The sequence below is a fragment of the Rhea pennata genome, chromosome 7 (assembly GCF_028389875.1).
Source record: "Rhea pennata isolate bPtePen1 chromosome 7, bPtePen1.pri, whole genome shotgun sequence".
NCBI classification, from domain to species: Eukaryota; Metazoa; Chordata; class Aves; order Rheiformes; family Rheidae; genus Rhea; species Rhea pennata.
In genome coordinates, this window is record NC_084669.1 from 35,153,477 (window position 1) to 35,169,295 (window position 15,819).

General features: G+C 37.5%; 1 protein-coding gene across 4 annotated transcripts in view; it reads right to left on the bottom strand.

The window, feature by feature from the left end:
- The window catches only part of CTNNA3 (catenin alpha 3), a 456,698-nt gene that overhangs the window by 198,382 nt on the left and 242,497 nt on the right, over positions 1–15,819 (bottom strand). The gene's annotated exons all lie outside the window — the stretch shown is intronic.

Below are 15,819 nucleotides of genomic sequence, written 5' to 3' on the forward strand. Positions count from 1 at the left end.
ATTAATTTACTCCTATAAAACAGAATCAGTGCATTATAAGAATGTTCAAGATGTGCAGTGAAAAGTAAACAACATCAGTGAAATGGACAATTTTCTTCATTTAACAGCACATTCATTCCTCCATATCTTCTCCTCAGCCTAAGAGATCTTTAAGGAATCAGTTGTATACTTTCAAAGTCATCTAACTTCTTTTTTCAATCTATTTCTGGCAAAGCGTTTATATCACTTTTACTGTTTAAAAAGTGTTAGTAACTTTTATTCTAGTGCCCAGCACTTTTTCCATAAAATATTACCACTGGAGTTCTGTATCTACTAGCTGCTTTGAATAATCTTTTTTTCAAGTTAGTGCATGTACTATATGAAAATTTAAAACATCTAAAGCAATCACTCCTTCCTCACTAACTTGAACTTAAGCTTTTACATTAAAAGGGTATATGCAACCATAGAATGTAAAAAATGCCTTGAAATGATTAGTACACCCTCTGTCAACAACAGGGAGGAGCGATTAAAAAAAAAACAAACAACAACAACAAAAAAACCAATTGAGATTCTGTATTCAGGCTGACTGAGAAATTTTCCTTTTTCCTACTACTTTCAGTTACTGAAATCACACAGGGAGCAGCTGATCGAACACAGGCTTGGCAAGAGCCATCTGAACTGCACCTTGAAACCTTCAAGAAAACTCTGAGAGTAGATATTAACTTTCTGTTGTAGTAATGTGACTATTTCTGATACAAACACTTGTGTAAGAACCGAAGTAAATAATGCGTCTTGCAGTATGTTTTGCCAGCCATTGCCAGCCTGACAACAAAATGGATCCTTCCTAAGCTACCAGCTGAACAGGACCAATAAAAGCATTGTGGATACTAGTCAGCTCAGCATGTGCCTCTGCATTTTCAGATGATAAGGATGCAATTCCACACTGGCACTTCCTTTAAGAGCTTTATATTCAGGGCCTATTTTTCTAAGAAGACACAATCAATGTAAAATATTGGGTTTTTTCTTAAGGTTCTCTAGTAAGTTCTAACTTCAGAGATTGCAAATAATGATACAGCTGGCTCTAAAAAACCTAAAGCTTTGAGGCAGCTAACATGAAATAACCTTGTTCACCAAGCAGCATAAAAATATTGAACAGTGAACACTGAAAAATATTTTATTTGCAAATTTTTAGCACAACTGTCAATAGTCAATGTCTGTAAGCCAACAGAACTGTAAGTGAAGTTATCTCACGTTGGGTTACCCCAAGAACTAAACATGGATAAATTCTTCTTTTAAAAGAGTAAATATTTCAAAATTGTGTAAAAAGTCTATTAAACTTAGTGGGAGACCTGATTACAAAGTTCACTCTGGAAAGAGCCTTAAACATTGGCAGCCTCGCACAGTGCTGTCCAGCTTCTTTAAGGTATTGTCCACTGGTCCTAAGTACCTCTGAACACTGAATTATTCCTTTAAGCTGAGTTTATATTCCTCTGCAGACTTTGAGCTCAGATATCTAAATAGCAAAAACAGTGCAAGCTTCACAATGCATGATTACCCTTTTTACATACTAGAAAAATAATAGATGCAGTATTTTCTAGGTGCGTGTTACAAACAATGGCATAGTCAAATAAACAAGACCTGAGCATCTCCACGCTATGTTTTACTCTCTAGTAATACAGTTGCCATGTCTGCAATGGAAATGCTCTTCATCTTGCTGCCAATTAACATTCTTCTTGTGAGCACTGTACTTCAAAACAAACAAACAAGTCTATCCCAAAATAGTTCATTCTCATACGGGGGACCGAATTCAGAAAAGGTCTAGGAAAATGGTGCATATTATTCTAGGCTCTAGTTTGCAAAAGCCACGCAGTTAAACTCGCTCCTTTTTATCTCAGTTTCCCTGCATTCAGCTGCTGTTTAATTCTGTAAAATATACATAATGATGCCTATATGGCTCCCTTGTGAAGATATGACAAGCAATATCCAGCTCCTATTTCAATGCATTTCTAACACGACACATTTTACAAGCACTAAGCATTTTACATGGTTATTAATACTCCACTAAGTGAAAGCAAGCACTTTTAATTAACACTGTATAGCCTGCAGATAAATGCTGCTTATTGCCAACAATACAGGCCTATCTATTGCCCACACTGGCAAACATTACTTGAATGACTCAAAAACCGCATGTACAGAAAATCTGGCCTCATGGATTTTCATTTAAAACTGCACGTATCTAAGAGCTGATTCTCTGATGAAATGAATCACTAACTCCATTGTTTTTAAATGGAGTTAAGTTAAATTACACCAGCAGGGGATAACCACCTTCTTGGGTATCACAGATCCTTCTCCATCCTAAGGTAGTGCAGATGGAAACTTTTATGTTTGCATTAGCTACAGTCTTGAAGGACTCAAGAACACCTCTCCAGTGGAGTCTTCGGTGGCTACGTGTCAATGGTTAACAGTATTAACAAAGACAGCAGTAGTTCTACCTTACTGAATTCAAGAAATAGCTTAAACAAAGGAATATAATTATTAGGATAAGGTTTTTAATTTCATTTTGTTTATATTTCTCAAGTGCTACAAATGCTTACATAATCTGTTGCCTCTGAACACTGATCAGTAGATTATAGAGATTTCGTTAGCACTACGTACATAATCTTTTCAAGTACTGAGGTTAACAGAAATAAGTTAAATCTAAAATAAGGATACAACTAGTCATAGGTATTAAAACAGTAAATATTACTAGTATTCACTACATAACTCAGACAACACCCCTTTAAACCATAATGAAAAATTCAGTTACAACAGAGTTAAAGTACTCTCATTAGCTACTCTGGCCAAGTCAAATGGACCCGGTTTAGGTATGTACCTAGGGTTACCTATTCACAAGGGTTAATTCAAATTCTGTAAGGCTGGAGTCCTTAAAATCTCCTAAAAGTCACTGGAGAGAGAAAGTAGTCCTTTTCCTCAAAATACTCATTAAAAGTAAATTGTCATATGGCTACACAAAACACACTGGATAAGATGGACCCACCTGAAGCAGGTATCATGATTCAAAGTATAGTCACTCATTTTCAAAAGTAGCCAGGCACACTCAAAAACACCTAATTAGACTCCAGCTTTCTCATGCTGCAGAGTGCAAGGTAGCAAAATTAACTTATTTTAATCACAACCATGGGGAGATGAGGTGTTTTTTTTTAATTCTGTGCTCCCAAAGGCCTGGAGTCTTAGTTATAAACTTAAAATATTTTATTTTGATCCTAAAGAATTCTTGCAAATATTAGTATGGCAACACTACAGTTAGGAAATTTTACCTATGCCATTATAGGGAGCCTCAGGATACAAGAGCTGGATTCAGAGCTAGATTTCTAACGGCAGAAGTGGTCAGGGTCTATTTGGGTCCCCCTGCACCAAAAGTGGTGGTGGAATAGTGAATGCAGAGCCTAGAGCTTGGACCTCGCTGTGACTTTCTAACAACTGTTCTCCACAGCCAGCTCCTCTGTAAAAGAATAAATATAGTCAGGTACTGGGCAGTATATAAAGAGTATAACGTACTGTATCAGTAAAAGCTTAGTTATATCATACATGATATAACACACATACAGAATGGCTTCTGTGTAAGCCACTGACTACAGAAACTGAAAAGCAATAAGCACTTTATACCGACAGACATTCTAACTTCTTTTCCTTCAACACCACTATAAAGGTAAAATTTATTTGTAAACATGCAAAATAGGCCTGAGATCTAGAATAATCCTGATGCTTGAAGATATTCAGATATGGAGTTCTGTCACAATTTAGTTCATCCTGTAGCCATAGATTTTTTTTTTTTTTTTTTTTTTTTTTTTTTTTAACAGCTACCACATTTATTGAAATCAATTTTCCATGGAAACTTTCTACAATACGTCAGGCCATAGTGTAAACACCAATCAATACTATGATAAGTTAATAAAATGTCAGAACTCTAACTAAATTGCTGAACATAATTTAGGCAATGCGTTGTCCAACAATAATCCTATATTCCATAATGACAGGCTCTTGTACGGTGCACTGTGACAAAAAAGCCCCCAAAAAACTCAGCCAACCAACAGAACATATAAAACCAAAGTTACAGTCTCTACAGAGATACCAGACATTTTATATCCTTTATTATAAATTAGCATTTAACATTTGCCATTTATGAGCTCATAAATGTTTCTCCTTTTGAATTAAAAAGTCGCTTTGAAGTCTAGACCAAATGTATCAGTGAAAAAAAGTTGTACCTAGAATTAAAACTGGTTTCACAAAATTTTCTTTTTGTAACAATGTTGACATTTGGGAAAAATCCATTCATGGACTTGCTGTGCAAAGTCTTTCTTACTCAGCTTACGGAAACCCCGTTGGTTCAAATTTGTTGTGCAATCCATCCAAGGAAGGAAGACCGCAAATGGCAAGCTGCCTCCCCGCCTCCCCCAAGAAAGCTGTAACCATCGGTAAGGGAGGACCCTAGCTGATCCTGCTGCAGTCTTCATTAATATTAAAGACATATGAACTAACAGAGAGAGGCCAAGAGGTTTGCCAACTTGGCTACAGCCGGTTTGCTTCTGCCAGAATTACAGTGCTTCACCCATCAGTAAGCAAATACACGTGATGGCACTGCTCATGGTCCTTGCCAGGAGAAGGCAAAGCCCGGCAGAGAGCTGGGCTGCGAGACACCTGCCCAGGCCCGGGGCGGCCACCCGCAGAAGGGCGGCACAGCCGTGGGCATCCCGATGGCACGAGCAGCGCCGTCCAGTGCACGAGGTCTGAGACAGCAGCACTTGAATGATCTCCCTAGTGTTCACTCACAATTCTTGTCCTAGCAAGGCCTCAGTTCAGACTGATTAATCCTTCAGTCCCATTGCTGTCTCCCCGTATAGGGAGGGACAAAAAGTCTTGTAATCAGTAAGCAAAACTAAAGGAATTCAAATGCTGTTAAGAACCACTTTATACTTCCACTTACCAATTTATATATACCAAAACACCCAAGAAATAGTTGCACCACACATGCAGAACTCATGGAAGCATTTCACTGTTGTAACTTGCCCCTCAAAGCACAGCTCCCAGCTAAAAAAATCTCTGTCAGACTCAAATACAAAAGGAAGCCAGTTGGACTTGGACGGTTTGCAATTTTCAAGCATGTCTCATGCTTTTGAGCAAACTGTTTAGAAGACCACTTCGTTCCGCATCCTGGAAAGGGATACGAACCACGTTCTGAGTGCAAGGAACGTCATCGAGCCAGCAGGACTATCTCAGTGCATAAACAGTCACGTGCAAGTTTTTCCTACTGTTTTTTTTAGAAAATCCTTAAGGATTCAGCAGTGCCATCTTATTAATTGCTGCCTGAGAAATCTCTTAAATTAACATTTTAAAGTTATTCAAGCAATCCTCTGACAAGACAGTAAAGGCAGAACTTGACATTTCTAACATTTTACAGAACAAAAATTCCTTTGAAAAGGTAAAAGCTTCCAGGCCTTTTCATACAGCATTTCAAAGCGTATTTTCACTGTACACCAAAAACCCGCAAAAGGAAATTCATTTACAAGTATGTTTATTATCTTCCTTTGTTAATACAGGAAACAAAGAAAGAATAACCCATCAGTCTTGTAAATTGGAAACCACTTTATTTATTTTTTAATGCATTTCCCTACTCACTCTAATAAATAAAGCCTAGCATGCTTTTCCTAAAAAGACACTTGAAAAACCCAAATTCTGTTAAGCAAGTATATTTAAAAAGAAAGAAAGAAAAAAAAAGAGATTATGGAAAATCATATGCAACTGAGCAAATAAGGAATCTTTCATGTGGAACTGCTTCTCATTGTAGTTATTTTTTCCTCAGCAGCTTCAATATGAGATTGCCACTTTTTCCTCCTCAAGCCATCATGGACAGTTCCCTACAGATCTAATGCTATGAGATGTGAATTATCTCATACGAAATGAATTATCTCAACCCCATCAATATCGGTTGGAGCACCGAGGGCTCTCCTCATAGAGTGCATTACCCTTTCTCCATCAATATGCAGGAAATGTCTCCAATTTAAAGCCTTCTCAGTATAACTCTCTTTTAGCATTCAATTATATCTAGATCTTAAAATTGCAAAGCAAATTTAAACCAAATAAGCATGGATAAAAAATTCTAAAAAAACGCAGAAAAATATTTAGAATTTATAAGCCTTTAATTTAAAAATTATTCAAGTGAGCTGAATTCTCACATTATTTACATATACACTGAAATATGCATCATACTGCATGTTTTCATCCACTCTCTGAAGTGCTGGTTTGAGCCTACTGAAGTTGGTGAAGGCAACTGAGGCATCTCAAAGGCCAGAGCTGGATCCCTGCTCTCCGACAAGAGAACAAGGATCCCGAATTCTCTTAAAGGGGAGCGTGAGCGAGCCAAGGGGGAGACGGAAGAACCTATGTTACGTTGAATTTTCATTCTTTTACTCTGGTATGTAAGGTCAACATCTTTTCTCTCATTACATCCATTTCTCAAACGTGAAAAAGCAAGAGAAACATTTGAAAATCTTAGTATGATTCCAAGGTGGTCCTAAAAAGCCCATGTTTTTCTACTCCTTCGGTTTCTTTGGGAGTCACACAAAGTAAATGCCTCATAAAACTGCTCTGTTGTAAATCAAAGAGAATAATCTTTTAATATTTCTAATGCAAAACCACAAGCGCTTTATATATGAAATGCGACAGAGTCTTTACACTTTATAGAGAAGTCATAACGCCCAACAGTACATTACTCTGGTTTGTACATCAACTTTAAAACTATTTGAGGAACCAGCAGGAAGTAAAAATCTGTTGTAGTTTGTTTAATCAATCAGTCTTATTCACCAATGATACACAGAAGGAAGGTAAAGACACCCAGAAACACGGCAGTACCCACGGTATCGAACTGATAACGAGCAGCATACTGAATGAAGTTCATCTGCTTTTTGACTAAGAAGCAATTTTCTAAGTTCCTAGTATAAAAGTTTTTAATTGAATATCCATCTGCCATTCACCAAAGTCTTCTGGCAGTTTTATAGCAGAAAAATAGAAAATTAGTTGGAGAAAACCTCATCCCACAGCAGCAGCATGAGACTTGCCTATAATGAACTATCATATAAATGGCTTGGAGATTATATGCTGTTATAAGAGGGAGTAAGGGAATGCAGGGGGAGGAAAATTCGAAGTAAAATATAGTAGAGGTGCCAAGACAGTGCTTCTCAACCAGACTGTTTAGAGGTTTTAGCTATACTCTAAATCAAAACGTTAGAGTCTTCAACAGGGATCGTAAACCAGAAAAAAACCATCCAGAGCTCAGCTCCCGGCAGCGATCCCTATCCAAGGGGCCCAAGGCGGTGCCAGTTCCTAACTGCTCCTGTGCCCAGCACCCATTCCCCAAGGCCCCCACCAGCCGTACGGGCTCGCACATGGGGGTAGTTTAATGCAACAGGTACTACGTCAACGGAGTCTAATAGACTTAAAGGGACTTTAATAGCATTAAAAATCAATCAATGTTTTATCAGAAAATATCTTGAGTTATATTCCTGACAAAACAATCTCACTTTCAAGTCCTCGTAGCCACTCTATACCATCACGTACTTTGTTCTTACATTCCCCTGATGTCAACGAGGAACAAGAAGAGACAAGCAAGTCAGAATAGTAGAACAGAGAAGATAATTTCCTTTTCTCATTTTTGAAGAAGTTAGTTATGTCTGTATGTTGAGACGTTTATTATTTTGTATAGGGGCATAAAGGTTATGTCAATCTCACTTACAGAACAGACACATCAGAAGATTTGTTAATGTAAAATCAGCACACTTCGTTCTTGTATCCCATGGAGGGAAAATAAAGATTAATTTCCCTCAGATTAGAGATTTTAGCTATGTGTATGTCCATCAACAATAGGAATTCCACTTGCAATTATTCTTACAAACCATTTATTTCCACACTCACATAATTCATACTCTATAATATTTCTGTGCAGTGATTTGAAGGAAGCTGTTTGGGACAAACCTGAGTGGACAGACATATGGACATGTCTATTTGTCATTGATTTTTCGTCTCAAAATTAGGCAGTTTGAACATTTCACTGGAGTGCATGCTATGGATTTGCTTTTATTCAAAACCATACATTCAAGTAAAACTTAAAGGCCCAAACAGACAAAAACTATAATGCCATGTAATTACGTACTAAACATAGTAACTAATCCTTTTCTCATCCAGGGTAACTAATCTAATTTAACACCTTACTGTGATATGATTTGTCCACGAAGGAGGCTAGGAGTCACTTACGAAAGTGCAGTGCATGAGAATACAGCTTTTAGGGGGAGGAATAAGGCAGCTGTTTCAAACATATCACTCTTAAATTTATAAATACTTCAGATCAAATGTTCAACGGAATCCTGTATACACAATGAACCCAGGTTGTATTAATTTCCTTAATATATGTGTTGTCTATATGGAAGACTACAAGGTAAGAGGTAGTAGCATAAGATGTTTTGAGGATTGTCAAAGCAAATAATGGTTGATGCAATGACTTCACCATGTGAATTTGGCACTACCAGTCACTCTTCAATAAAATGTATTACTATTCTTAGCAAACAAGTAAATGACTCTGAGGTGTTATTCCCTGAAGCTCCTGACTAAATGTTTTCAGTATGCAAACGTTATTTTAGACAATCACCATTGTTAACTAGAAGAAATCTACTCTGTTCCAGAGAGTTTCTGCTGGTAGCACTTCTGGGAGAAAGAATACGAAAGAGATTGATAAAAGAGCCCTTGAATGATTCGTTTACACCGACGACTGCCAGGAGAGGGGCCACTGCATAGCCATTTATTTAGCAGACAGTACAGATTTATTTGGACAGTGAGAAACCTAAGCGCTACTATAGACGCTGGATTATAGTCTCAGTACAAGTTTCAGGATCCTGTGTTTCTCTGCTACAAGAGGAAAAAAACAAAGTACAATTTGTTAAACATAGCAGCGAATAAACTGAGCAAGGGAGGCTCTATGCAATGGCATGCAGGGAAGACAACTGAAAATTACAGTCCCCTACAGGGAGAGATTTGCAGAATCCTGCATGAGATCAAGAAATTCGGCTATTCAGGGCACATTCTTCTGCAGTTCTATACAGAAACTGTCTGCGTTTTCCAACTACTTATTTTTACATAGAAAGAAAACCCTGAATATATCTGTAGAAAAATTCAAACTCAGCATGCAACATTCCTGAGATTCTAATGAAGCGATCACACGTTGTTTTGAAAGGTCCCTTTCTGCAGGGCTAAGTTTAAAAATTTTAAATATTTCTTTTCTAAATTAAGTTTTTCAAGTTTCATGTTTAATTTTTCTAAATGGCTTACCTTCCTAATTAGCTAAAGAACGAATCTACTATCAATTAATCTGAACTTGCATATAATCATCATCAGATCCATGAAAGAGTACAGCAAAAAAAACCAACCAAACAAAATTATCTAGCTAGAACAGGGTCAGTAGAAAAGCAACTAGGAATTGTGCTAGGTGAAGTTAAAAGCGAAAGAATGGTTCCTTAAAGGTTTATGAGAAATGTGCATAGGTTAAAATCTTGTGCTGAGGCATCATAAACTGTGCAGAATAAACCTTTAAGTGACAGGCAGTAACAAGGATAAAACAAAATGTAATGAAAAGTTCTTGATATTAGTAGAAAGATCAAGAACTCCCAACACAGAAGAAAAGGCAGAGGAAAGCGTGGTGATTTGTGGCTATGGATGGTAGGAGTCCTGCATGTGGGAGCACAGTCCTGAAGCTTGGAGAAGGCCAAAGGGAAGACACTCGGAGAAGGCTCTTGGCTTATTGATTTTAACACTATTACTCATACCTCTGGGCAACCATATGCAGACGAAGCAACGGCTGGCAATCTGGCGACAGGATTTTGTAACGACGCTCCCTCAGGCGAAGCAGAACCAGGCAAGGTGTCTGGAAACCCAGCGATATGAGCTGGCTTCATGGACTACCATTGCTACACGTTTTGTCACAAACACGGAAACTAAGAGATTCAGATTAGGTTTTATTGGAAGATAACATATTTTAAGAGTGCGCTACTCACGTCTCCTCAAGAGACCAAGAAAAATGACAAACCCAGCCAAGGCTCCCTTAAAGGAGCACCCTCCTTCGTCAGGGCACCCAACCCACTTGGTGTACTTTTACTGGCATGAGACCAGAGCTACGTTGCTACACTGCCACCACATAGCAGGAAAGAGGTGGTGAGTACAGGAGCTAAAAAAATAATTAGTCAGGAAATACAGTTAAGTAAAAGCATATCCACCAATGTGGTAATATCACAGAGCTCAAAATAACATTTTTTAAAAAATTTATTCTTACTCTTTCACTTCCAGTGAAATACATGACTGAAATGTAATGGCTAACTTGTTATTTCTGCAAACACATTACTGAATTACGTGTTGACATAATTTTTAAAAATGTTAAAATATTCAAAACATTAGAAGATTGAGAGTAAAAGGTATTACGTGAGTAAAAGGTATATATGTGAGTATTATTCACCAGTAGTAGTTTATATGAAAGTCTATAGACAAAGGCATTTATACTGAAGAGATATTATTTAGGTTTTATTATAATCACGCATGCAGAATGTCTTCATGTGCTTCTCCATTATTGCTCCTCAGGATGTTCTAGGTAGGTCAGAGCAAACTGCCACCAACGCCAGCACTGGTGCATAATAAGAGATAGGAAAAGATAGGTGGAAAGCAAATGTCTGCAGGGACTGCACACCTTAAGGGACTACATTTAAATGTAAACAACATGTACAGGTACATTTACTTTCTTCTGTGCAAGTCACCCTTTATCACCTGGCAAATAGTTCTTCATGTAGTTCCAGATGGCAGCACCACTAACAAAAGCCACACTATCTCCTGATTCCTCAAAGATGCTGTAACATTTAATAAACGCTACATGGAGATCCATTTTCACAACACAGCAGCACTCTAGAATTATGATCTCTCATGGAAGATTTTGAGGATTGTTAAAACATGCTCTAACTATTGTAGGATGCCTCATTTCAGCAGTTTATTAGCAGGCCCAGATATAGCTTGCCACCCACTTTGATATTCTTCTTGGACCCATGAGCATCAGTAGATTAAAGGACTTCAGGAAGGGACTGTGCATCACTCAGTGAATAAAATGGCATTCATATGGAGAAAATCTAGTATCCAAGCACAGATTTAGAGATTGTGCTAGTATGTATCCTACAGATAGGACATGATAGATTTGGAGAAGCTATTTTAACTCTGCCACTTCTCCACTGCTTCAAGGAATTTTGTAGTTGTTAGTTCTATATCTATGCAATTTTTGATAGGGATAAACATATAATTCAAAGATGTTGCAATACTCAAATATACATCTACAAATATAAGTATAGATAACAATATGTCAGACTGTATCTAGTTTACTTTGCACATATGCTTGGGACTGAAGGAACTGCCAATACTACATGGCAACTGGACAGAAATCTGAAAACAGCAAGTGCACAAAACTGACTAACCTGACAGCTTGCTGTATTTGAGAGCCACCTGTTCAAGCATTGCAAATTAAAGAAAAATGATTTTTTTTTATTAATTTGAAGTATAAATGTTCACAGCTATCATGCAAAATTCTGTTGATAAATGCCATGGAATAAAGAGTTTTGCATACAGTAAAACTGAATGGGATTCAGAGAATGAAGGGAATGTTGATACTTATTAGATATGTTTATCTTACTTTAGATTTTCCTGAATGAAATAAATAGAATAAAATAGAATACAGTACTTGTTATTGTATTATGAACGGCAGGGCTGAAAGTAATCCTTTTTCTATGATCCCTCCCACTCTGCTCCTGTTGCATCAAAAATATCCCTAGATGCATATTTTAAAAACAGTTCTGATTGAAGAACACAAGGAAAATTATATACCTGTGTGTGTGGGGGGGGGGGTGTCAAATCAGTCCAAATATCAAATATTTAAGGAAGTATAAAAACACATTTAAAAACTAATTTCTGAAAGTATAATTACAATTTGCCAACATCTTTTATATGTGAATCAACATATTAAAAACACAGTTGTGGTATCAGATATGCTTCATTATGGTATGCTTCAGCCCACTTCCACCACAAGCACTGGTCATCAAACTTCTGTGGTCATCTCCTTTATCAAACTATTTAAATTTATCATATTGAATATACACACTTAAATGTCTCTCAGGGATATTAAAGGACAAAGATGTTAATTTTTTGCTAGAGTATGTGTTCCAATGTAGTCAAAATACCTCTATGATCACAACAGTATTATATATTGAAAACAACTAAAATAATAATTGAAGAAAACCACATTAATGGGGTTCAAAAATCAGAGTAAAAGAGGAGAGTTAAGCAGAAAAGGCAAAGTAAATATTCCAGGCAAAGTTAGTTCTGTAATTGCAAAAGAGAAGTCTAATGACAAATTATAAAAGAGCTGTTTCTTACTAGCAAGGCCTGAGTGAGAAGGAAACTGGAAACTGAATTAAGATTGCAGAATTGAGGCTTTGAGTCTTTGTTTTTGCTAGTTTAAGACTATCAGGATTAATCTCTCAGTTGTTTTAGATTAGTGGTACATTATTTTTATGATCTTCTATAACAGCAGCAGCAAGGTACAGCACATTTTTGCTACAGTCAAGAAATCTCAGATGGGAACTGACACACAGAGTTAAGTGCTACTGCAGACATACCCTGACAGGTTCACAGCCTAAGCTCATGGGTACTGAGATGAAAAAAAACCCAAAACACTTAAGATAAAAGTGACAAACTTGAAGCTCTTCTTATGAAAGATTTCCACTGATCAGGGCAATCTTGAGGCTTCCTTAAGCTATGCTGAGCGCAGGAACTCAGCAAGAACAGCCAGGATCTGTCCAAATGATCTTTTGACTAATGCAGGTCCAAAGAGACATAGAGACCCTGTGTCCATAGCCACTGTCCGAAGGCAGAAGGCAACAATAAATGACACGTCCTGATCCCTGCACACTCCTCCTCCTTCCCAGACGTTTAGCCTATGGAGGCAGAGCAGATGCCAGCCAAAAGCTTGTTCTGGGAGAATCCCGTTACCTCCTTAGGGCAACTTCCTGCGTTCCCTGTGCAAGTGGAGAAGAAACCCAAAGGCGCAGCTATCTGCCACAGATGTTATACCTGATTTACACCATTCTGAGGACAGAATCCAGACTCTCTTTAAGGTACATGTTTCCAGTCATATAGTCAAACAGGATCACTCCACATATTCTGTCCAAACCCAAAAGCTGAGAGATATCCAAAGAACGGCAATTTCTCTAAATAATCATTTATCAGTAACAGTCCAATAGCTGAGAAATAGCAGTCTCTTTCTTAAATGACTCACATTTGAAGAGCAGAGAACAAGTAGATAGAAGTTAGAGAGAACAGGACAAAACTAAGCTGGTTAATACCTCACAGTTAGGCCCCTTGTAAGCAGCACAGCAGGTGTGCTCTGAAAAGACCCTAAAATACGTGAAAAATATGTACTGGAGGGAGGTCTTGGCATATTTTCATCCATGTTTCAAAGTTTTCAGAGGCAAGGGAGATTTTAAGGCATTTATACATTTGTGAAGTTTTTGAGAAGTGTGGATTTGGTTTAGAACACATACCTATCTACTTTCTAAAAGCTCAGAAAGGGATGCTGATAGCAATGCTGGCTTTGTTGCTGTTTTTGCAGTAAGCTGCCATCATTACTCAAGTGATACCAGAAATTATGTGCATAGGGTAGATCAAATAGGCTAACAGAAATATACTCAGTAGTATCTGGTTATTTTTCTTACAGTAAAGAAATAATAGTCTCATGGTATGCAAAACATTTTTAACCACTTATCACTCTCTGTATTAGTTATGGCATTTACTGAAAATGTTGCTCTTTAAATTTAGGTTTTACATTACATTTTGTTAGCAGTAACAATGTTGTGAAACATGCAATATACAAATAAGTGCTAGGCTTTTAACAATTTTCATCCACTAAAAATGATCCTACCTAATGGCATTCAATACCATTCCGGAAGATAAATATACATAAATTCTACCTGGAGACTGAGCCTAAATAAAAACAAGGCAGCAAAACTGAAAGCTGCAATGCATCTGCTGAAAAGGCTGGTAAACCTAAATACATTGTTGATGACTGCTGATAAAGCTAAAAATGAAAAGAAGCTGAAGCTGTGCTGCTAAAAGGCGGGGGCGGGGGGAAGCTTTGCTTTCTTATTCATATCTAATAGAAACACCAAAGAGTAGAACACTCAGAGGCAATAAAAGATATATGATGCAAATCAACGAAGAAACAAAACCCAAGCAACTGGAATCTGGCATCAATATGGAAGAAAGCCCAACACAGGGTAGAAAATGACAGTAACTGACAAATCTTGCTAACTTTAAATTTCTGAATGTGTTCCATGCAGCACTGCCATCCTTGAATTTACAAAATACTAATCAGAATTAAAAAAAAAAAAAACATCATCATCACTTACAAGCTAGTACCTCATCCATTTCAAGTGTGATATGAACAGACATTGTTATAAAACGAAGACATCAACCTACTCAGGAGACTCAGGCAGAAAAATGAACAGCTTCCCACGTAGGGAATAAATTTAGAAGCGGAAGACAAAGCTGAGCGTGAGAACAAGGCAGCCGACAGCACGGCCTGTCAGGAAGGCTAACGCAAGCAGGTCAGAAAACAGAATCTCTAATTTTCACTGCTTTACTGTTGACTTAGTAAGGCAGCAATGCTGCAGTGCAAAGCAAGCCTTTATCAATCTTTGGAAAGAGAAACTGAAGTTCAGGAACAAAATCTTTGTTCTAAATTGGTCTCTGCTATTACATAATCATTAAAATTAGCCTCTTGTGCTTTTGAAAGACAAAAACAAACCTTTGACAAAACATGGCTCATACCCCTTGCTACATGCTGTATAATGATATACATTGTTAAAAAGATTAAATTGTTATTAGAAAGATAAATCAAAATTTTAATCCATATTTAAATGAAACAAAAGTCTGGCTCAGCACACAGATTAATAAGCTACCAAATGCCACATATTTTAGGTATGTGTAACTCACCATTATTATGAGCACAGACAACAGTGGTACCATGCTTAGAATTTAACTTTTAACAAATCTAAGTAGTCACCACATTGAAAAATACTTTCAAATTAATTCCCTTTATTAGCCCAGGTACTGCGACAGGAGTCAGCCCCGAGCAGGCAGGCTGGGGCCGTGAAAACCAGCGGTTCACGCCAAGGATGCCGGGAATCATCCGGGATGTTGTGAAGAATTTCACCTTGCAAGCTTTTTGCATCGCTCACCACAGTTCTAATTCCACACTCCAAAAATCTCTTCAGTTTTTGGACACATGCCAGAACAAAAGAAAAGCCTTTCCCATTCCATTTTTGCCAACTGCAGAAACTCATTCACCTAAAGCTCAGTGATGACAGGATGATTCAACAGCAAATCAAGAGGAGGCAGATTGTAAAACACATTTCCTGTCTGCAGTCTGCAAAATGCTATGCTAAACCAACCAAAAACAAAATTAGATCTCTGTTTTAACCTTTGAAGTATCTAAGCCACACTTATAGTTTAATAATATAAAAGCTGTAAACATTTTTTGATGCTATTACAAGAGCATATTTAGATTCTGTCCCTATTATTCTTTTGTACCTTATATAAAACTTTAGTGGCTCAGAAACCTTGTCATCAAGTAATTATAAGTCTCTCTAACGTGCATCTCCTGACATGGTCCTGCAAGTACAGGGATGCTCACTGTCTGCATCACTGCCCAGT